The following is a 24,555-nucleotide window of genomic DNA, read 5'->3' on the forward strand; positions in this document are numbered from 1 at the left end:
CTAAGAACCTTCTTGCTGATCTTGAGCCTTTTGTTATGCTAGGAAACCTCTATCCTTCTCGATAGATCCTCTAGTAATTTATGTGTAACACCCTCCTCCCACATTTACCCAAGCTAACTAGTCCACTGGGGTGAACATGTGACGAGATGCTACTATGATGTGATTCAACTCCCGATGTATAGTTAAGGAAGTGGAACCGACAAATCAAACCAATCTGACCTTACTCAGGAACTATAGACCCTTCAGAAGACAACCAACCCTTCTAGGTGCCCAACCCCTGAGACAACTTGTCATTTTGTTGAGCTAAACCCTTGGTCGATCCCATTACAAGCCATGCATGTGACTAAGACCCTCTAGTCACTCCCACAACAAGGCATGCATGCGACTATGGCCGTTTTCAGGTATTTCTGAGCCAACAAACTCAAATTATTTGCCACTTTTTCAGGGTTAGGTCTCATGCCTCTGCCCAGAACTTCATGGAACTTCTAGAAATGATAAATAAGAGTGAAGTAAAGCTACTAATGTAAACATTGGTACAAAGAATTAACCAGACCCCTACTAGCCATGATAGGCATTTCATCAAACATATCACAAATATGAAATCCACAGGTCATAACAACAGAATCTGAGCATAGGGGTTTCATACTTATATGAGATTCATAAAGAAGGATTGGTGCATTATCAAAATAGATGCATTATCATCTACTAGGTCATATATGGGGTGGGTTCTATTTAATTTGTTTTCAAAACAATTATATAAACGCCTCCCCTACCCCCTCACTTTCATAAAGGACATGGACAGAGCACCAATAGTTCGAGACATCAGTGTCACTGTCAGAGCACTCACTGACGGAATGGCCATTTACAAAATTAGTTTTTTTTTCTAATTTAAAATGATTTGTTAGGCATTGACAAAAACTAAAATTAAATCATCCTCCACCAAAAAAATTATGTCACATCAAAATTCGCTCAACCAATAAAAAAAAAAAAAAAAAAATTTCAAAAATTAGAAAAAATAAAAAATATTATGAAAAACTAGAACTATTCAGCGTTTTCATAAAACTTTAATTAAAATCACAAAAAATTAACCTAAAGAAACTTAACCCCAGGCCATTAATATAGTCGTTGTTAAAGAAAATAACCAAAAAAATAAAAAATAAAAATATAGTTTTTGGAATTACTTCTCCACTACCTCTTTCCCGGCTAAAATTATTTAAAATAAATTTTTCATTAATTAAAAAACGAAAAAACAAAAATAAAAATTATATATTATATTTATGAAAGTCGATTTAGGATTCTCACTTGGATTTCTTTTCTGACAATAATATAAAAACTTGGAAACGTACATACAAAAAATTGAGATGGATCAGAATTGGGTTTTTTTATTTATTTTTTTAAATAATTATGCGATTATAAAAAATGGTAAAAACACTGAACAAAAATAAAAATTATATATTATATTTATGAAAGTCAATTTAGGATTCTCACTTGGATTTGTTTTCTAACAATAATATAAAAACTTGGGAACATACATACAAAAAAATTGAGATTGATTAGAATTGGGTTTCTTTATTTTCTTTTTAAATTATTATGCGATTATAAAAAATGGTAAAAACAGTGAATAAGGAATATAATTTTAGAATACATTTGCTGGGTTTTAATATTTGTATTTTAAAATAATTTTATTATTATAAAAAATGGTAAAAACACTTAATGAGACATTTAAAAGCAATATCAATCATTCCACCATCAAGGTAATCCAGTACACCAAATTAGATGAGGGAGGATCAAAACTGATGAGCCTTCATCTCTATTTTGTGAGGAGACTCCCAAAGAATGATCAGATAGGGGATGATTACAGTGATCAAGTGCCAACCTGGGACATGAAAAAAATGGTTGCACTTCAAAGGAAACCATTTTCAAGCTTGCAACTCTCTAGTTATATCAAGTTTATCACATTGAAAAACAATATTGATGATTCCATCAAGAATCGTTGAAGACCAGAACAGTCCAGGCAGAGGTCCACAATTTCCTTGCCACCAGAGGACCACAGGCAAAGTTGTTGGTGGCATCTTCCTTGCCGCTGATAAGTTGTTTAGGATGGAAAAGCTTACGGTAAGTACCTCGTTAATGACAATGGGCTCCAGATCTTCCAATACAGCGCGGGGGACATGCTTTTCGACTCCAGTTTCGCTGAAGAAAGTGTTGAAGCCATAGTTTTTGTGGTCCATGATGTGAAATTTGTTTTATCTTTGGAGTTTTGGTGTTTGGAATCGATTTGCAGTAGTGTTTATTCTACCCTGGCTTGAAAACAATAAAACAAGTAAAAGCAAAGAGTCATCTACCATACCACTTAGAGAGGAAAACTAAAATAAACCAATCTTATTGTTAACTTTTATTTAGAAAGAAGGTTAAACCCAATCTCATTGTGCATCCAAGTATGTGGTTGCTCTCAAATTGAAACAAATGCTAGGTCTTCTTAATGGATGAAGTCATTCCATATGTACCATACTTGCAGTTTGAGTAGACACCCTCGATTAACAATATGGCTGAGCCGCTGGAGGCACTGGAATTCCCTCTGCTACAACATCCCAACAACAACGGCAATACTAAAGGAAGGTGGCCATGGAAGGGATCCCTTTTCATTCTAGGTCCTTTTCCCTATTCATTTCTAACTAATTCCAAAATTTCACTGCCCATCTTCATTCATTTCAACCGTTGCTTATTGATTCTTTCTCTTCGTCTTCTCCACTCCAAATTCCATTGTATTGCAGGTGCCAAGTTCTGGGAACGGATGGCATTTTATGGAGTGGACACAAATTTAGTGACTTATTTGACTAGAGAACTGAAGAAGAGCAACGATGTGGCAGCAAATATTTCAACCCCCTGGTTAGGCACGTGCCATCTCACACCTATTCTCGGAGCAATAACTGCAGATGCATACCTGGGGCGCTACACCACCATGGCTATTGCCTCCACTTTCTATTTCACTGTAAACATCTCCCACCCTTTTTAAGCCCCTTTTAACTTCATGGCCTTCAAATGAATTTTCTATTGGGACTAGGTTATATCTTGTAAGGGCTTTTTATTTTTAAACAAATTTGATAATTAATTTCAGGTATAAGCAACGTTTCATTAATGATCTTGTCTCTGATTAGATAAAAATCAGACTTGAATTGAAAAAGGAGGAGTTACAGCTCACAGGTGAGTACTGCACCTGGAGACTGCACTCAAAACAAAGAGAACTCTCTCCGTACACTCTACTTGCATCAAATGAGCAATTACATCATTAAGTACATTACTAGAACTCAGGGAGTTGCAACCAAACTCCTAAACTCTAGGAACAAATCCTAAACTAAGGAGATACGTTACAACTTGTGTAACCATTTCTCCATTAATACAAAATAATATTAATTATTTTCAACTCCCCCCCTTAATGGAGAAAGGATTATCCTGAACTCCTAGCATCCCTCTAAACAATTCAAACTTTACACGCCCAAGAGGCTTAGTAAAAATATCAGCCATGTTATCACAAGTTTTACAATATTCAACACATATCTCTTTTGACTGTAGTTTCTCTCGATGAAACAGAGCTACAGTGCTCTGCTTTTTGCTGCTCCATGCTATGACCCCAGATCCAATGCTGAATGCGTAACCTGTGATAGATCTTCGATCATCCAAGTTACCTGCCCAATTGGAATCTGAAAAACCTACTAGAATAACATCAGAAGTGTTAGTGTACAAAATGCCATTATTACTAGTACCACTAAGATACCTCAACACACTTTTTGCTGCAACCCAGTGACTTTTGAGTGGTTTGGACATGAACTGGCTCAACACACTAACAGAATATGCCAAATCTGGTCTAGTTGTAGTCAGATATATCAAACTGCCAACTAGTTGTCTGTACATGGTTGCATCCACCTCTTTAGTACCGTCGTCACAGCTCAACTTTAAGTTCCGCTGTAATAGTGTTGCTGCTGATCTGTATTGCTCCATTCTGAACCTTTCCAACAAGTGTCTGGCATACTTCCCTTGAGTGAGAAAAGTTTGTCCAGAGTCTTTCCATCTCATACACTTGTCACATCTGATTTCTTTGATCAAATTGTTAGCATTCCCTGTTACAATCATATCATCTACATACAAAGAAATCAAAATCATTTGCCTTTGTTTATTAAACTTGGTATACATATTTGGATCATTCAAGCTCATATGAAAGCCATGCTGTACAAAAAATGAGTCAATTTTCTCATACCACGACCTAGGTGCCTGTTTTAAACCATAAAGTACCTTTTTCAATTTACACACAAGATGTTTCTGCCCCTTTTTCACAAAACCTTTAGGTTGTACTAAATAAATTTCTTCCTTCAAGTCACCATTCAGAAATGCAGACTTAACATCTAGCTGGTGTAGCTGCCATTTGTGTTTTGTTGCTAAGGAAATTAGCATTCTAATGGTGTTTAATTTGGAACAATGTAAACTTTGAAACGGGAACTGCTATTGTTACCCGTTTTGTAGAGATAGCAAAAAACTGACCCGATTTTGAAAATGGGTGATGCAGAATACACATGTTTTGTAGAGATAGCAAAAAAGTGACCCGATTTTGAAAAGGGGTGATACAGAACACACATGTTTTTTTTAGAGCATAGTTTTTGGCACTTTAATTTTTTTTTAATTTTTTTTATGTACATTGTGTTTTAGAATGGTAGTGATTTTCATGTTGATTTTAAAAAGTGGTTATTCTGCATCAGACCCTTTTTTTAAAAGACATATTTTTTGACTTTAACTTTTCTAATGTATGTAATGTAAATAATTATTTTGTAAATTTAATAATTTTGGAAGTGGTCTTCTTCTTCATATTTTCTTGTTTTTATTTTTATTTTTATTTTTTTTTGTAGTGAGGTTTTTATTGATTTGCATATTTAAAAAAGAAGGTCAATATTTTGCATTTTCCATATTTTACATATTTATACATCGTTAATTAAATTTTCAATCCAAATGAAATAATTGTCTCTAAAAAACAAATATAAAATTATATATAAAAAAAAAGACAAAAATAAAAAATAAAAAATTGTTAAAAAAAAATTATCTTATAAACCATAAAACACTTTGGAAAAAAAAAAAAACAAAATTACATATATATATATAATTAAGTCGATAAAAATTGAGAAATTAAAAAAAAACATTAGCAAAAACTAGGAATAAAATTTTAAAAACAAACTAGTTTAAAAAAAAAAAAAAAATTAACCAAAAAATAAATTAAAAAAACTAATAAAATAAATATTAAAAAAAAGGGTTAAAAAAATTATCTCACAAAAAAAATTATTAGCAAAAAAAAAAAAAAAAAAAAAAAAAACAAACTAGTTTAGGAAAAAAAAAATAGAAAATTAACGAAAAAAAATTGAAAAAATAGTAAAATTAATATTAAAAAAACAAAAATAAATTCAAATTATAAAAAAAAAAAAACAAAAAAATACGTAATTTTTATTAAAAAAAAATGTAATTATTTTTTATTAAACATACATATTTTATTTATATATATATATATATATTAATTTTTTTTTTTTTAAACAACCTTTTTTATTATTTTAAAAAAAAAATTATAATTTTTTTAAAACAATTTTTATTTTTATTTTTATTTTTTCCCTAAAAATACAAATTATTAAATCTACATTTTATATTTAAAAAAATAAATAAATAAATAAAACCTAAATTTAAAAAAAAAAATTACATTTCTTTTTTTATTTAAAAAAAATTAATAAAATTAATTTTCTTTTTTAAACCATTCTTTTTTATTAAAAAAAAATTATAACTTTTTTTTTAAACATTGTTTTTGTTTTTTATTTATAAATATAAATAATAATAAAAAATGATTTTTAAAAAAAAATTATATATATTTTTTATTTAAATATTAAAAAACTATTAAAAAAAAATTTAAAAATTCAAAAAATTTAAAAATTAACATTTTTTTTTTAATTATTAAAAAAAAAATTTACGAGCCGCCCACCGGCCGCAGGCCCTCTGCCCACCGCCGCGCCACCACGGGCGGCCGGTGGGCGGCCCGTCGATTCCGAGAATCGACGGGCTTCCTTCTTATGCAGGACGGACAAGACAATGTGGTGAAAAACAGCTTTAAATCCAGGTACCATCGCTCCACGGACGAGACAATCTGGTGAAAAGCCGCTTTGAATCCAGGTACCATTGCTCCACTTGGGGAACGATCGATGGAGAGGTTCGTCTCTCTAGGCCTATTGCACAGATAAGTGTGAAAAAAACAACCACCAGCCAATTTGCACAAAAGGATCCATTTTCTATGACAAATTGAAATTAAAAATGATTTCAGTTCGCTTATAAATAATAAAAAAATCGAATTTTTTAAGTAATGTTAGCAATGATCTCATGGTTATTTAAAAATTAATTTAAATGTTTGAAGTGAAATTATGGGTAATTTGCAGTTATGTATGATTTCAATTTCGCCACTTGGCAACGATGCCACTTCAAAATCTAAGAGTTCTATAGCTTAATTCATTAAAAACTTCAAAATCCTAATAGGGGACTAGGTCTTGAAATTGTTGTTATGTTCGTTATAAATATTTTTTATGATTTTTAAAAAACTATAACGCAATGCAAATTTTCTCAAACTAAAAATTGTGTAAAATCCTCTCGGTATTAAAGGGGCCATACCCTTAGATGGAAAAAGTTTTATGTGCAGCCCTTTCGCCCACCGCCGTGCCACCACGGGTGGCCGGTGGGCGGCCCGTAAATTTTTTTTTTTTAATAATTTTTTTATATTTAAATAAAAAATATATATACTTTTTTTTTAAAAATCATTTTTTTTATTATTTATATTTTTAAATAAAAAACAAAAAAAATGTTTAAAAAAAGTTAAAAAAAATGTTATAATTTTTTTTTTAATAAAAAAAGAATTGTTTAAAAAAGAAAATTAATTTTATTAATTTTTTTTAAATAAAAAAAGAAATGTAATTTTTTTTTTTTTTAAATTTAGGTTTTATTTATTTATTTATTTATTTAAATATAAAACATAGATTTAATAATTTGTATTTTTAGGGAAAAAATACAAATAAAAATAAAAATTGTTTTAAAAAAATTATAATTTTTTTTTAAATAATAAGAAAGGTTGTTTAAAAAAAAAGATTAATTTTAATATATATATATATATATATATATATATAAATAAAATATGTATGTTTAATAAAAAATAATTACATTTTTTTTTTAATAAAAATTAGGTATTTTTTTGTTTTTTTTAATTTGAATTTATTTTTGTTTTTTTTAATATTAATTTTAGTAGTTTTTCAATTTTTTTCGTTAATTTTCTATTTTTTTTTTTAAACTAGTTTTTTTTTTAATTTTTAAATTTTTTTTTTTTCCAGTTTTGCTAATGTTTTTTTTTAATTTCTCTATTTTTACTTACTTAGTTTATAATATATATATATATATATATTAATTTTGTTTTTTTGTTTTCCAAATTTTTTTATGGTTTGTGAGATAATATTTTTTAACATTTTTTATTTTTTATTTTTATTTTTATCTTTTATATATATTTTTATATTTGTTTTTTAAGTAATCAACATTTTAATCTTAATTTTAGTACTTTTTATCTTTTTTTTGGTTAATTTTCTATTTTTGTAGATCTAGTCACCTACTTAATTTTTTTGTTTTTTTTTTTTTCTTTTCCATTTTTTAAATTTTTTTTTACTATTTAATTGTTTATAATTTTTTTATTTTTTTAGTTTTTTAATTCTTATCATTAATTTTGTTTTTTTTACATTTTTATGATTGACTTTTTTTTTTTTTTCGTTTTTTATTTTTATTTTATATTTTCCTTTTAGTATATATTTTAATCTATGTTTTGTTATTTTTTTTAAACTTTTTTTTTTTTTTTTGTGTTTTTTCATTGTTTTAATTTTTATTTTTTATTTTTTATGTTTTCATTATTTTTTAAAATTTAATGTTTTTCGGGTTCATGATAAAATATTTTACACCATTATTTCTAAATGTTGAAATTATACTGTTGAAAAAAAAAGTGTTCTCCCAGCATCAACACTTTTCGTTTTGAGGGTGTTTTTTGGATATTTTTTGCTCAAAAAAATTGTTTTCACCGCCATTTTTAAAACATGTTGAAAATTTACCCAAGAAAAAAAAAGGTGTTATTCCAGCATCAACACTTTTCATTTTTAGCACTGTTTTTGATGTTTTTTCGAGGTTTTTTTGCCAGAGTTCCCGTTTTGAGTTTATAGTTCCCGTTTCATAGTTTACATTGTTTTGGTTACAGGAGCAAAGGTGTCATTGAAATCTATTCCCTCTTTCTGTGAGTAACCCTTTGCTACCAGTCTAGCTTTAAGTTTCTCTATACTCCCATCTGCATTTATTTTTGGTTTATACAGCCATTTGCATCTATGGGGGTTTTACCTTCAGGCAATTCAACCAAATCCCAAGTATGATTTCTGTTTATTGATTCTATTTCCTCATACATTCCAGCCCTCCATACATCAGATTTACTTGCTTCCTCATAATTTGCAGGTTCTACAATGTTTAAAAACTTTGACATTAATGCATAGTCTTTCAATTTAGAAGGTAATCGAGTATTCCTACTTGATCTCCTTGATAGGGGACTTACCTCAAATCTGTGTATTTCAACCTTTTCTGGGCTTGCATTATTGATTACATTTCCTGTTACTTCTTCTTCTTGTTTCTGCTCCTGCTCTTCATCTTCCTCACTGTTTTCTCCCATTAGCAATGGAAAGTGCCAATCCTTGTTAGAGTCATCCTTTCCTTCTTTAACCTGTTCTAGTTCTAACATTGTAAATTCCCCAGGATTCCCAAGATTGAAAGGACCAACATGTTCGCCCTCCATAAGTCGCATAAGGCCTTCAACCAGATCAGAAACGAACTGGAAGCTCTGTGTCTGTTTCCCATTTCCAAAGACTGTCAAAGGCTCCTTGCGCAAAGCCTGAGCAACAAAATTACTTACAACCCGACCATCATCAAGGCAAGCCAAATGGTAGATCTGATCAACCTCCAACAATAAGGGTTCCACAACATCATGCCTTATCTGTTCAAACCTCAGATTGCCAAAATGATGCAAAACATTCTCCTTCCTTCCTGTGAAGAAATTGTCGACAACAATAACACTGTCGCCTCTTGCCATGAGCCTGTCAAGTAGATGACTGCTAACAAAGCCAACTCCACCCATCACGACAACTCGCAGGGACTTTCTCTTCAAACCTAGGGGTACTTTAGCCCCCGAGTTCACCATCAAACCCGAATGATACTGAGCAAACCGAGAAACAGGAGTCTCATAAACAACCCGATGAGGTTTGTCGGTCACAAACCTTCCATTTTCATTCACATTAGAAGCCAAAAAACCAGGCTAAAGGATAAAGAAAGTCGATGCGATGGCTGCTGCTTCTGCTCAAAAATGGCGCGACTGTTCACGAAGATTCCACGCCAACCCTTTCTTGCGCTTAGAGATGATCAGTGATCTAAGACCTGTCTTCAGGTGTTACTGCAGTCCACCTGATTCTATGAATGCTTCTGTACACTCCACTGCCACTACAGTTCTGTAATCATTGATACATCCTAAAAAAAAGATTAAGGCTATCCCTACTCTGTGCTCCGATACCAAGATAAAAATCAGACTTGAATTGAAAAAGGAGTTACAGCTCACAGGTGAGTACTGCACCTGGAGACTGCACTCAAAACAAAGAGAACTCTCTCCGTACACTCTACTTGCATCAAATGAGCAATTACATCATTAAGTACATTACTAGAACTCAGGAAGTTGCAACCAAACTCTTAAACTCTAGGAACAAATCCTAAACTAAGGAGATACGTTACAACTTGTGTAACCATTTCTCCATTAATACAAAATAATATTAATTATTTTCAACTTGATTATGTTTAATATGTGGTGGGTTCTATTTAATTCTGAAGTTAGGCACGAAAACAAAGAAAAATTTCGATTAGATCAGAGTTAACAATGAACTAAAGTTTAAGCTTTTGTAGCTTCCTGTATCAATTAGACAAAGATTTCCCACAAAGTTAGACAGGCCTGGCTTTTTCTCATGTAATAATGATAAAATCTCATATCTATTTTTATTGCAGGGATTAATCACACTGACATTGGTCAGTGTCTTAGAGCTCCCAGCTATTGTATTTTACTTGGGACTTTATGTGATGGCTTTGGAAGTGGAAGTTTCATGCCATGCATTGTAGCTTTTGGAGCAGATCAATTCAATGACACCAATCCAAAAGAAAGGATGATGAAGAGTTTATTTTTCAATTGGTTCTTCTTTGTCAGTGATTTTGGGACTCTGCTTTCTAGCACTGGTGTGGTGTGGGTAGAAGACGACATCAGCTGGGCACTGGGCTTTGGGATTTCAACTCTAATCATGGGATTTGCTATGGGGGCTTTTTACTCTGGTACTCCTATTTACAGACACCAAAAGCCAGGTGGCAGTCCCCTCACACAAATATGTCAAGTGATTGTTGCCTCTTTGCGTAAGCTACGAGTGAAGGTCCCCTGTGATAAGAGCCTCCTTTATGAGAAGGAACACGAGGAGGAATCCTTTGTTCCTGGAAGTCGAAAGCTAAATTACAGAGATGAATTCAAGTAATTCTCCTCCCCCTGGATTAAAATTTCTTCTTTGCAATTATATATTCTCCTTTGTCCATGAAACTCAGGGTTCATTTAGTAAATTCTGTTCTTCTGGAGAAATTAAAACCCCAATATGAATGTTTCGATATTTGAGTATCAAAATCAATCCAATATTTGCAGGTGTTTAACTCAGGGATCATTTAGTAAATTCTGTTCTTCTGAAGAAACTAAAACTCCAATATGAATGTTTCGATATTTGAATATCAAAATCAATCGAATATTTGCAGGTGTTTAGACAAGGCCGCAACAATAAGCGATATTGAGAGCAAGAATGGTGAGTTGTGCTTGAATGGTTGGAGGCTTTGTACAGTAACCCAAGTGGAAGAAGTGAAAATATTGCTTCGAATGGTGCCCATATGGGCAACAGCTATAATATATACATCAGCATATGCCCAGGCACACACCATGTTTGTGGAACAGGGCAAGACAATGAACACTAGCATTGGTGGCCATTTCAATATACCTGCGGCTTCACTGTACATGTTCAATAGTGTAACCTGCATGCTCTGGGTTTTAGTATATGATTTTATCATCGCACCAGCAATGAGAAAATGGAAGGGAAACGAGAAGGGATTCTCCGAGTTGCAACGAATGGGTATAGGTAAATTATTCGCCATGTTTTCTATGGTGTGTGCTGCAATTCTTGAAATCAAACGGTTGCAAGTTGTTAGGAGTCACAACCTGGTTAATGATACAGAGACACCAGTTCCTCTAAGCATTTTGTGGCAGATACCGCAATATGTATTGTTAGGTGTTGCAGAGACATTTGTATTGGCAGGGCAGTTGGAGTTCTTCTATGAAGAGGCACCTGATGCCATGCGTACCCTTTGCAGTGCTCTGTCCCATCTTAGTACGGCATTCGGTAACTATTTTAGTTCGGTGCTAGTGATTGTTGTAATGCTTATCACCACCAGAGGAGGGAGTGTAGGATGGATACCCAGTAACTTGAATGAAGGTCACCTCGACTACTACTTTTGGCTGTGGGCTGCGTTGAGTTTCCTCAATTTGGCTCTATATGTTGCTGCTGCTCGTAGATACAGAAGTAAATATGTGGCCCATGACCGTGGGCTCCAGATCTACCAATACAGCGGGGGACATGCTTTTCGGCTCCAGTTTCGCTCAAGAAAGTGTGGAAGGCATGGTTTTTGTTTTTCTGGCTTATGATATGAAATTTGTTTTATCTTTGGAATTTTGGTGTTTGGAAGCGATTTGTATTTTGGTATTTGGAATCGATTTACAATAGTATTTATTCTACCATGGCTAAAAAATAGCAAAACAAGTAAAAGCAAAGAGTCATTTACAATACCAATTCCAATACCACTTAAAAAGAAAAACGAAAATACCCCAATCTTATTGTTAACTTTTATTTAGAAAGAAGATTAAAATAGAACAATCTTATTGGTCAAATTTGCCAGCCAAACCCACGGGTATAATTATATAAATAAACCCAAAAATATAATAATAATTTTTTATTTTTCAATTTGATAATTAATTTTTGATAAAATAATACATTGTAATAATTTAAAATATATTTTTAAATGGATAAACATAGGTATTGCTCAAGAATGTGTTGTGTTGGAAACTCAAAATCTACAGATGATTTAACCCAAATTCGCTGTTACGAGCAATTGCTGCAAAACCATATGAAAAAGTATCCGGATCAAAAAGCGAAATAAAACCCAATCTCACTCTGCATCCAAGTATGTGGTTGCTCTCAAATTGAAACAATGGCCAGGTCTTCTTAATGGATGAAGTCATACCATATGTACCATACTTGCAGTTTGAGTAGACACCCCCAATTAACAATATGGCTGAGCCACTGGAAGTCCCTCTGCTACAACATCCCAACAACAGCGGCAATACTAAAGGAAGGTGGCCATGGAAGGGATCCCTTTTCATTCTAGGTCCTCTTCCCTATTCATTTCTAACTAATTCCAAAATTTGACTGCCCATATTCATTTCAAATGCTGCTTATTGATTCTTTCTCTTCGTCTTCTCCACTCCAAATTTCATTGTATTGCAGGTGCCAAGTTCTGGGAACGGATGGCATTTTATGGAGTGGACACAAATTTAGTGACTTATTTGACTGGAGAACTGAAGAAGAGCAACGCTGTGGCAGCAAATATTTCAACCACCTGGTTAGGCACATGCAATCTCACACCTCTTCTCGGAGCAATAACTGCAGATGCATACCTGGGGCGCTATACCACCATGGCTATTGCCTCCACGCTCTATTTCACTGTAAACATCTCCCACCCTTTTTAAGCCCCTTTTAACTTCATGGTCTTCAAATGAATTTTCTATTGGGACTAGGTTAATCTTGTAAGGGCTTTTTATTTTTAAACAAATTTGATAATGAATTTCAGGTATAAGCAACGTTTCATTAATGATCTTGTCTCTGATTATGTTTAATATGGGGTGGGTTCTATTTAATTCTGAAGTTAGGCACGAAAACAAAGCAAAATTTCGATTAGATCAGAGTTAACAACGAACTAAAGTTTTAGCTTTTGTAGCTTCCTGTATCAATTGGACGAAGATTTCCCACAAAGTTAGATAGGCCTTGCTTTTTCTTATGTAGTAATGATAAAATCTCATATCTCATTTTATTGCAGGGATTAATCACACTGACATTGGTCAGTGTCTTAAAGCTCCCAGCTATTGTATTTTACTTGGGACTTTATGTGATGGCTTTGGGAAGTGGAAGCTTCATGCCATGCATTGTAGCTTTTGGAGCAGATCAATTCAGCGACACCAATCCAAAAGAAAGGATGATGAAGAGTTCATTTTTCAATTGGTTCTTCTTTGTCAGTAATTTTGGGACTCTGCTTTCTAGCACTGGTGTGGTATGGGTAGAAGACAACGTCAGCTGGGCACTGGGCTTTGGGATTTCAACTCTAATCATGGGATTTGCTATGGGGGCTTTTTACTCTGGTACTCCTATTTACAGACACCAAAAGCCAGGTGGCAGTCCCCTCACAGTGCACACGAATATGTCAAGTGATTGTTGCCTCTTTGCGTAAGCTACGAGTGAAGGTCCCGTGTGATAAGAGCCTCCTTTATGAGAAGGAAGACGAGGAGGAATCCTCTGTTCCTGGAAGTCGAAAACTAAATTACACAGATGAATTCAAGTAATTCTCCTCCCCCTGGATTAAAATTTCTTCTTTGCAATTATATATTCTCCTTTGTTCCTGAAACTCAGGGTTCATTTAGTAAATTCTGTTCTTCTGGAGAAATTAAAACCCCAATATGAATGTTTCGATATTTGAATATCAAAATCAATCCAATATTTGCAGGTGTTTAACTCAGGGATCATTTAGTAAATTCAGTTCTTCTGAAGAAACTAAAACTCATATATGAATGTTTCGATATTTGAATATCAAAATCAATCGAATATTTGCAGGTGTTTAGACAAGGCCGCAACAATAAGCGATATTGAGAGCAAGAGTGGTGAGTTGTGCTTGAATGGTTGGAGGCTTTGTACAGTAACCCAAGTGGAAGAAGTGAAAATATTGCTTCGAATGGTGCCCATATGGGCAACAGCTATAATATATACATCAGCATATGCCCAGGCACACACCATGTTTGTGGAACAGGGCAAGACAATGAACACTAGCATTGGTGGCCATTTCAATATACCTGCGGCTTCACTGTACATGTTCAATAGTGTAACCTGCATGCTCTGGGTTTTAGTATATGATTTTATCATCGCACCAGCAATGAGAAAATGGAAGGGAAACGAGAAGGGATTCTCCGAGTTGCAACGAATGGGTATAGGTAAGTTATTCGCCATGTTTTCTATGGTGTGTGCTGCAATTCTTGAAATCAAACGGTTGCAAGTTGTTAGGAGTCACAACCTGGTTCATGATACAGAGACACCAGTTCCTCTAAGCATTTTGTGGCAGATACCGCAATATGTATTGTTAGGTGTTGCAGAGACATTTGTATTGGCAGGGCAGTTGGAGTTCTTCTATGAAGAGGCACCTGATGCCATGCGTACCCTTTGCAGTGCTCTGTCCCATCTTAGTACGGCATTCGGTAACTATTTTAGTTCGGTGCTAGTGATTGTTGTAATGCTTATCACCACCAGAGGAGGGAGTGTAGGATGGATACCCAGTAACTTGAATGAAGGTCACCTGGACTACTACTTTTGGCTGTGGGCTGCATTGAGTTTCCTCAATTTGGCTCTATATGTTGCTGCTGCTCGTAGATACAGAAGTAAATATGTGGCCCATGAGATGAGGGATGTTTTAATTTGAATACAATCCTTATGCTCAATGTATAGTAACCTCTGTCTCCCCAAGTTTCTTACAGCATTAAGAAACCCATGGCTCCAAGGGTGTTGTCAAAAAGCCTCTCGGATAGAATTTGTGTTAATAATTTCTTAGTTTAATTCTTACAATTGGAATTGTTACAAGTATCGCTAATAATGGTGCTGCTTCACTGCCATATAATGTGAGGATGTGACCTAGGATTTCGTTTTGGGAAAACTTGAAATGCCATAATATTTTTAGCCGTTGAATTGTGAATGTTTTTGTTTGTTTGTTAAGATGTGGATGATCTTTCAAGTTTGATAAATAGTTAAAGGAGTTTGGAATTAAGGGTATTTAAGTCATCAAAATTTGACACAATCAAATTATTTTTGCTAAAAAAAACCTATCCTCAACTTATTGTAATAATAACATTGGATAACATTGGGTACTAGATTTTATCGAGGGTGATGTCGCTGTTAAAAATAATAAAGCAGAAAGGCCTTATCTCATAATTGAATATAATTTAATTTAATTACAATTTTTGGAAATTCTATGGCTAACAGTAACTTTGCTCTTGTTAATTGAAAATAAATTCGTAATTAAGATAAAAATGATTCTCAGTAATTGGGTCCGAGTTCTGTCGAGTTCTATCGAGGGTCGATTTCACTGTTAGAAAGTAAAATTTATACCGTTCTTCGGATTGCGAGATCGATGATAATACGAGATGTTTTGCTACAAGGCAGCATGTTCGATCCCACCTTCTTGCGAGATGAAAACTAGTTCACTTTCTAAATAAGAGGGATGCATTATTTTTTTTTGTTATTATTAAATTAATATAATTATATTAAAAATATTAATGTGATTGATATAGTTTAAAGCTTTATAAATATAATAAAAAATTATTGCAACAGGAATAATATTTTATTACTGTATACATTTACTTGATTAAACATATATACAAATTTTATGGGTCAATTTTAACTTAAAAAAAATTATAAATGAATGTTATAAATAATATGAGGAACTTATCATGGAGGAACTTATTAAATTGAAATAATCTCAAATCTCTAGGAAATTGGTTGGTAAGGAGTCACTTGTCAAGTATCTAATTTTTAAATTTATTAAAAGTAATGGTCCATTTTGCTAAATAAAATTTGTTTATATATAAATAAATGTTATAAATAATAATGATGACCTTATCATGAAAAACTTATTAAATATGCATTAAGATTAAGCATATGCTAAACATATTCTCTTGAGAATCAATCTAAACTCTCAATTAAAAAATAAAAAGTCAACAAATCTCATCCACTTAAGTTGAAATAAGAAAAACAAAACACCTTTAAAAATAAAAATAAAAAACTTTTATTTTAATTAAAATTTAATAATAATACAAATTTTTTATATTTAAAATATATTTTTAAATAAATAAAATTTTTAGTTTTTAATTTTTAAAAAATATTTAAATTATATAAATTTACCAATTCAAATTTATAATTTAAATATTTTTCATTAAATTTTAAACAAAAATAATTAAACAATCCCAAACGTAACATATTTCTTTATAACTTTAAAATTTATTATTTTTTAATTTCATCTTTCAGATATCCCCAAAGCCCCTTAGATTTTATTTTATTCCACACAGCCCTCTGTATTGGATGGTTTTGTCAAATCAAGAAAAAGCTATATTAGTTCTTTGAATAAACTTTATTTTACACGTGGTTTTTTTTGAGGATGCTTTAATAAAAGTAATTAAAGTAGAAAGTAATATTTTATATTATATCTTTAAAAAAGTTTTAATATTATTTTTTTATAAAAGAAAAAATTCAGAGGGGTGGGACTCCTTGGGAGGAAGTTCGAAGCCCCTTAGATTTTATTTTATTCCACACAGCCCTCTGTATTGGATGGTTTTGTTAAATCAAGAAAAAGCTATATTAGTTCTTTGAATAAACTTTATTTTACACGTGGTTTTTAATTGAGGATGCTTTAATAAAAGTAATTAAAGTAGAAAGTAATATTTTATATTATATCTTTAAAAAAGTTTTAATATTATTTTTTTATAAAAATAAAAATTCAGAGGGGTGGGGCTCTTTGGAAGGAAGTTCGAATATATCAACATCCGTCACAATTTTTTTCATCCAATTTTTATGCATCATAGTTGTGTTATGGATTCTTTGAGAGGAAGTTTGAACATATCAACATCCGTCACAATTTTTTTCATCCAATTTTTTTGCATCATAGTTGTGTTATCAGATGACATTGTTATCCGTGTCAACAGTATATCGAACCCGAATGGGGAGGTTAATAATGGACACTCCCAACCACATGGGATAAGTCCGCATATTATTTTTAAAAAAATTTAACAAAGGTATTTACAATGGAGAGTCCTGTATAAAATTTTATTATTAAGGACCACTTTGAATTTAGTAAATAGTTTTATTTAGTGTATATAATATTTTACATAGAAATTGATATTAGATTTTATTTTATTTTAAATTTATTTAAATTAGTATATGTTTTTAGTTTAATGGGGTGGATAAACCAAGGTTGTCAGCTATCGTGCTTGACCTCCTTCTAGACTCTCTATGCATGTCAAAAGAAGGTGGGTTGCATGATAGGACATGTAGCAGCAAGCTCGTGTGAAATCATGCATCGACACTCAGGAGAATTTATGCAAAGGCAGGTGAGAGTAGGGTCTCCAATGGCAAATGATTGGTTTCATAACGCTATTATGGTGATGGCAATTCGAGGTAAGTGATCCTAACCGACGCCTTAAGTCAACCTCCTGGCTCGTTGATGGTTATTGGAGATTTGAAGGGGCGACGTGCTCTAATTTGAAATGTGACACGGGAGGCACGAGTTTGTAGAAGTGAGCCCAATGCAATTTGGTCTTTTACTTATTTTGTACTCCGTGTGGTGTCCTCCAAATTGGTTGAGCATCTTAAGCCCAACTTGTTGTTGGCTCTCTCTTGGTAATTTTTATGAGTTCTGGTTTATCGTAACACATATTCTCTAGGGTGTCGCTAGAATTGGGCAGAGTGTGAATAAGGAATTGGGTAGGCTTCTCTCCCAATTGACTCTCATTTCCTTGGATGTATGTTATCATTTGCCTCTATGACCCACTGGTGTAGCGGTGTGTGGTCTTCAAAGGGTATCTACTTACGAGCGTTAGAGTCTCCTCTTGTGGTGGTGCACTCCTGAGGAGTTGAATCAATTGTGGGTGGCTAGATTTGGGGGTGCAGGAGGTTCAGATTTGGAGATTATTATGCTCAATGATTGGAATTTTATACACTTGTGGCCGAGTTTTTGGTAGGTGTTGGACCCATTGGCAGAGTATGTGAAGGGTGGGCATAGTCGAGCATGTGTCAAGGAGGGTCAGGCAGTTAAGGGAATGTCTGATTTTGAGGTAGGAAGAGGATGTGCATCACGGTGAGGAGAGAATTCAGGGGCAGCATGGGGGCAATAGCTAGAGTGTCTACCTTTGATTTTTTCGAGTATGGCTCAGCGTTGCAACTCTCGTTTGGATACCAACAACAATGGAACTGCCTTAGAGCCCATACCTCGGTGTCTTTATCATAAAAAGGAGTTTGTTGGGTTGAGCACGGTTGCAAAGGGACACACCTGGGGCCCTCGCCGTGGTCATTAACCAACCAAAAGGAAGAGAGGAAGCTATTCTTGAGAACCCCAACATCACTGAGGCAGTCAGTGAAAATGAAAATGGAGACCTATGAGAAAAATTATTGTGAGAAACATGAGGCAATTATGGCGGCCTTGTCCCAAATTCAGTATTTCCAGTATCACTTACGGGAGCGAGTGGTGGTGGTATGGCGTGGGCATATGCACATTCTAGACAAATTGGAGAAGCTTGAGACTTGGATGGCTCACTTGGAGCAACATGTTAGTTGCCCTTTCACCCCTCCCCCTCCACCAAGGATGGGGCTATACAACCTAGCTTCTGTCAACTCTGGTGATTGATTATGTCTTTTGGTGTTTTGTTTATTATGTTAGTATTTTGGCATTTTTTACCTCTTCGGTTATGGTAGGATATATTGTGTCTTTTTTGGACTATTTGTTATGGTCTGGTAGCAATGGTCAACAAACTTGGTTGGGGTGAGACCCATAGGATCCTAAGGAATAGCTATGTAAATATTTACATTTTCAGTTAATAGAAAGTTTCGACTTACAAAAATATAGTATACGTTTTTATTCATTTTGTAAATTAAATTTACATTTTAATTTAAAGAGAATTAATAATAATTATGAGTTGATAAATGGATAAGCTCAACCTTCTCCACTATTTTAATAAATCTATTTTTTAAAAGGATATAGTTCTCTTTTGCTCTATCTCTTTTCTTTTAAAGTTTACAAAATCTTTTTAAATAAATAAAAACCCTTAAGAACAAAGTTCTATGGTTAATGTTTTTGACATAATTATAGTAACTATTGGAAACACTGAGAGGTGTGTGTGGGGGCATGTTAATCAGAATTTCTTATCAATTAGTAACTTATTAATATTTTCAAAGCATTAATTCAAATCATAAACATGCAATAGACAATAGACAACAAAGTTTTAGGTGGAAACGCCCTTCGGGACAAAAACCACTGAACACTTTTCTAATAATTTTATGATTACATCAAATGCTTCAACTCCAACTAAAAAGGGAAGCCCCAACTCCCTAGTACTCTAGAAAAGCGTTCAATTTTCCAGCGCCAACTAGAAGGATGCTCCAACACATGGCTTTATCAGCCAATGCTAAAAGGATGCTCCAACACCCTAACAAGCTCCAACTTGCCAGCCTACCAGCCTGAAGTGTTTTCAGGATTCAACCTGAAGGTAACTTCAACCACCTGCCTAGCACCACTCAACCTCCCTAAAAATGATAATAAATCAAATCAACTATTGTGGGCTCCCGTACTAGGGACAATGACCCAATTATAATGAATAAACTTCTACAAATCAATATGGGCTTTCGTACTAGGGATAATGACCCATTTATAATGAACACCTATATTAATATGATAGTGAACTCCCAACAAAACACTTAATTCCATAAGGTGATGAGAACCCTACTTCAAGACTCTTGCTTGTTTAATGTAGCCCAAAATGTTGATGTTCAATAATTCCCTGTCTATTGGATCATGTAGTGCCCAAGCTGCTCAACCATCCCTTTGTTCAAACCCTTGTTTGCGTTAATGACTTAGTTCTACTTCAACCCTCACTGAGTGAATTCTTGTTGGAAGATTATATGCTTGACAAATGTGATGATGTCAAACACTGCTCTGTCTATAAACATGCTACAAACAGATGATGATGATACTTTCAATGTTGCCTTAGTCCCTTCAAAGAAATCCTTATTGCAAACATCCTTCATAGAACCCTTATACTTCATAGAACCCTTATACTTGTAGATGTTGCAGAGATAATCCTAGCATTAAAGTTGATTCCCCATTAGATATGAAGTTTGTATATCAATGTTCTACTTCGTTTGCCTTAACAAGCACTGAGATCACAAAAGAATTCAACACATAATATTTGATCTCTACCTGCAGTAGGTCACCCAATAAATCCCTCGACAAAGCCAAACAAAAAAAACCCTTTATCCTTCGTTGTCTTGCAACAGAGATGAAAAGAATCCAGTGAAAATATTAGCAGATCATAACCAATTCTTAACAAAACTTCTTCAAATAGGCCTCTCATTTGATGTCTCAGTATTCCATGGGGCCCAAATGGATTGCAAAAGGTAATCGCAAAGATTGTGCATTTAATTCCATGCCTTTGGAGGTGAAATCATGTGTCCTTATGTAGTTAGTTGAGTAGCTTCTAAGGGTAGCCGAATTTCACCTTTTGGAGGGAGATTCACAAATTAAAATTTGAATTTTAGAAGCTTGAGGTTGAAAAAATGAGGTCGTTCCACCTTTTGGATTTTAGGTTTTAATTTTACTTAAATTCAAAGACCATTTCTTGATTTGATAATTCAAAAATAATCATTGAGACCTTTTATGAAATAGTTTAACCATAGAATTTTTTATGAAAATCTCATCTTCAGGATTTGACCAATGATAGGGTGTCACGTCATCATTTTTTGGGGTTTTCACTCACAAATTGGGTTCTTCATCTTCAAACTATCATAATTCACAAACTGTGAGAGAACTCAGGGCATACCACATACCACTGAAATTAGCTTGATGAGGAGAATCAAACAGTGATGGTCTAGACTTGAAACACCATGATTTTCCATGTCATTTTGGTTGACAAAGGTGGGGCATCTCCTAGTGCTTCTTAGGTTGACATCAATGACAACCACAAAACAACAATATCCCCCTTTGTCATTGATGGAAACACACATACTCCCCTTGCGATCACTACTCCACATGACTACATGCCTCTAAGCTTCCTGGCCTGCTTTCTTCCCCACTTTACATTAGTGGAAAAGAGTGAATCCCACTGACAATATGCCACTACTCCCAGTGTACTTCTAACTTGCCTTTGCTCCCCCTATTTGCTTGGTCGAATAAGAAGCATTTCAATGGGAAGTTGGGAGAATCCCAAGTTTTTGTTGAAGATACTCAAATGTGTCATGCAGTAAAGCTTTGGTGAAGATGTAAGCTATTTTCTCCTTTGTCCCAATATATTCCACCTTTATGTTTTTCTCCGCAACCTATTCTCGAACAAAGTGATACTTGATAGGAATATGTTTTGTCTTTTAATGCATGACAAGGTTTTTGAAGATCCTTATGATGTTATTGTTGTCGCAATACATCGGAATGGTCTCATCAAACTTCACTAGTACTCTTACGATCATCAATATTACCTGCCCAATATGAATCTATGTAAGTTATGATGGTTAAATACTTCCCTTTTGGATACCATAAACCACAATTCGTTGTTCCTTTGAGATACTGGAATATTCTCTTTACTACAACAACATGGGATTCTTTTTATGCTACTTGGAAATGTGCCACTTATCCCCTTGCATACATCACATCTGGCCTAGAAGCTATCAGATACATTATATTTCCAATCATATATCTATACATTCTCTGGTCTGCATCTTTGGATATATCATCCATGCTCAACTTGCAACCAATCACCATGGGTTATTGACCGGTTTGCAATCTTCCATTTGAAATATCTTCAACATTTCTTTGATATACTTGGTTTGACAGATGAATATGCCCTTATCCTCTTGAGATATTTGAAGTCCCAAGAAGAAATTCAACTCACCAAGCAATGTCATCTCAAACACAATTTTCATATTTGATGCAAACTTCTTACTTAACCTGTCATCATCGCTGCCAAAATAATGTCATCCACATATACTTAAATGATATTCAAACTGTTGTGCTCAACCTTTACATAAAGGTTGCTATCAACATTTCCTCTCCTAAACACTTGTTTCTGCAAGTACCTATCAAGATGGGCATACCAAGCTCTAGGAGCCTGTTTGAGACCATGCAATGCCTTCTTCAACCTGCAAACATAATCCTTATTTTTGGTGAGCAGAAATCCCTTAGGTTGTTCTATATAAACTTCTTCTTCCAATTCTCCATTTTGAAAGGATGATTTTACGTCCATCTGATACACCTTAATCTTTCTTGAACATGCGTAGGCCAAGAAAATTCTAATGGCTTCCATCCTAGAAATGGGTGCAAATGTATCTTCTAAATATATTTCTTCAATCCATGCATACCCTTTACAGACCAATCTTGTCTTTTTCCTGGTAACCTATCCATCCTCATTCAACTTGTTCCTAAAACCCACTTTGTCCCAATGCCATTTTTGTCCTTTGGTCATGGAACCAGTTCCAAAGTATCATTATTTTCAATATGATCCAATTCTTCATTCATTTCCACTACCAAATGTTCATCATGACTAGCCTCTTCAAAGCTTCTAGGCTCAAATGTGGCCAAGAGTGCAAGATATGGTTGTTTTGGCGTGTGCAGCTGTCGATTTCTTCTAGTTCCTATAGCTTCATCAATGTTCCCAATGAATTGGTTTGAAGGATGGTTCTTTTGATACCATTTATTGGGAGTCTTAGAAGGTTCATTCTATTCATTTCTCATCTCTTCTTGGTTGGAAATTGTTTCATCATTTTATTGCACTTGCTTCTGGGCTTCCTCTTTGACTTTTTCTAGTTATGTCTCACGTGTCTCTGGCTCGCCTGAATATGAGCTTCCTTGTTCAATATTTTGTCCATGAGCTTCAGCAATTGTTACATTGATGCTTTCAACTATCCAGTTGAGTCTTTGATTATAACATCTATGTGCTTTACTTTTGTGTAAGTAGCCAATAAATATACCTTCATCTACTTTGGAGTCAAATTTTCCTATCTTCTGGTCTTCCTTTTTAATGTCGCATTTGCTTCCAAAGACTCAAAAATGTTTGAAATTTTGTGTTCTTCCCTTCCATAGTTCATACAAAGTCTTGTCAAAATTACTTCTAAGAAAACCTCTCTTCAAAATGTACATTGTTGTATCAAATCACTGAAACCACAATTTGTTGTCCAATTTTGAATCATTCAACATTGTTCTAGCCATGTCTTTTACTATTATATTTTTCCTTTCGATGACTCAATTTTGTTGTGGCGTCCTAGCTACTGAAAATTGTATTTATATTACATGTTCCTCATAAAAGTGTTGAAATGCTTTGAATGTGAATTATCCACCATTTTCCAATCTCAAACATTTAATATTCAAATCAATTTCATTTTCAACCATTTCCTTATATACTTTGAAACATTCAACCACTTCAAACTTAAGTATGGGGGATTACGCAGTGCATTATATTAGATATCATTTTTTGGGATTCAACTGCGTTAAGTAAGTCATTTAAACGTATGACCATTTCCATGAGAGGTAGTCGTAACTGACTAATTTCTCATGATTATTTGAATAGTTCACTTAGCACTCATTGCATCGGGTGATGCTCACAGGGGTGAAGAAGTGGGATTGAAACTAGTGAAATGTGGAGAACGAATCACATAGCATCAATCATCACTTCCGGGGCTTGCACCCGGTAACCAGGACTTCCCAGGAGGTCACCCATCCCAGAACTCCTCTGGCTCAAGCGCGCTTAACTGTGGAGTTTTTCCACAATCAAGCCCACTTGGCTTGCTACCCCATTTGCAAAACCTTAGCAAGTATTGTGCCTCATGAACCATTCAAGTAGAGATCCCTTGACTCTTTTTGAATTTAAGTATGGGGGATTACGCAGTGCATTATATTAGATATCATTTTTTGGGATTCAACTGCGTTAAGTAAGTCATTCAAACGTATGACCATTTCCATGAGAGGTAGTCGTAACTGACTAATTTCTCATGATTATTTGAATAGTTCACTTAGCACTCATTGCATCGGGTGATGCTCACAGGGGTGAAGAAGTGGGATTGAAACTAGTGAAATGTGGAGAACGAATCACATAGCATCAATCATCACTTCCGGGGCTTGCACCCGGTAACCAGGACTTCCCAGGAGGTCACCCATCCCAGAACTCCTCTGGCTCAAGCGCGCTTAACTGTGGAGTTTTTCCACAATCAAGCCCACTTGGCTTGCTACCCCATTTGCAAAACCTTAGCAAGTATTGTGCCTCATGAACCATTCAAGTAGAGATCCCTTGACTCTTTT

General features: G+C 34.0%; 2 pseudogenes across 2 annotated transcripts; both read left to right on the top strand.

Annotated features, from left to right (window-relative positions):
* Positions 1–9,419: 9,419 nt before the first annotated feature.
* Positions 9,420–11,845, top strand: LOC149180217 (protein NRT1/ PTR FAMILY 8.3 pseudogene; annotated as a pseudogene). The gene is made up of 3 exons (XR_016256692.1): positions 9,420–9,560; positions 10,129–10,636; positions 10,909–11,845. The product of XR_016256692.1 is annotated as a protein NRT1/ PTR FAMILY 8.3 pseudogene (transcript).
* Positions 11,846–12,242: 397 nt separating this feature from the next.
* LOC149180218 (protein NRT1/ PTR FAMILY 8.3-like) lies at positions 12,243–15,222 on the top strand (annotated as a pseudogene). Its single transcript, XR_016257438.1, has 4 exons — positions 12,243–12,585; positions 12,705–12,922; positions 13,294–13,809; positions 14,082–15,222. The product of XR_016257438.1 is annotated as a protein NRT1/ PTR FAMILY 8.3-like (transcript).
* Positions 15,223–24,555: the final 9,333 nt, after the last annotated feature.

Source organism: Pinus tabuliformis, chromosome 3_2 (genome assembly GCF_031772625.1).
Source record: "Pinus tabuliformis cultivar Carrire ecotype Pingquan chromosome 3_2, CPIR1, whole genome shotgun sequence".
Classification (NCBI taxonomy): Eukaryota; Viridiplantae; Streptophyta; class Pinopsida; order Pinales; family Pinaceae; genus Pinus; species Pinus tabuliformis.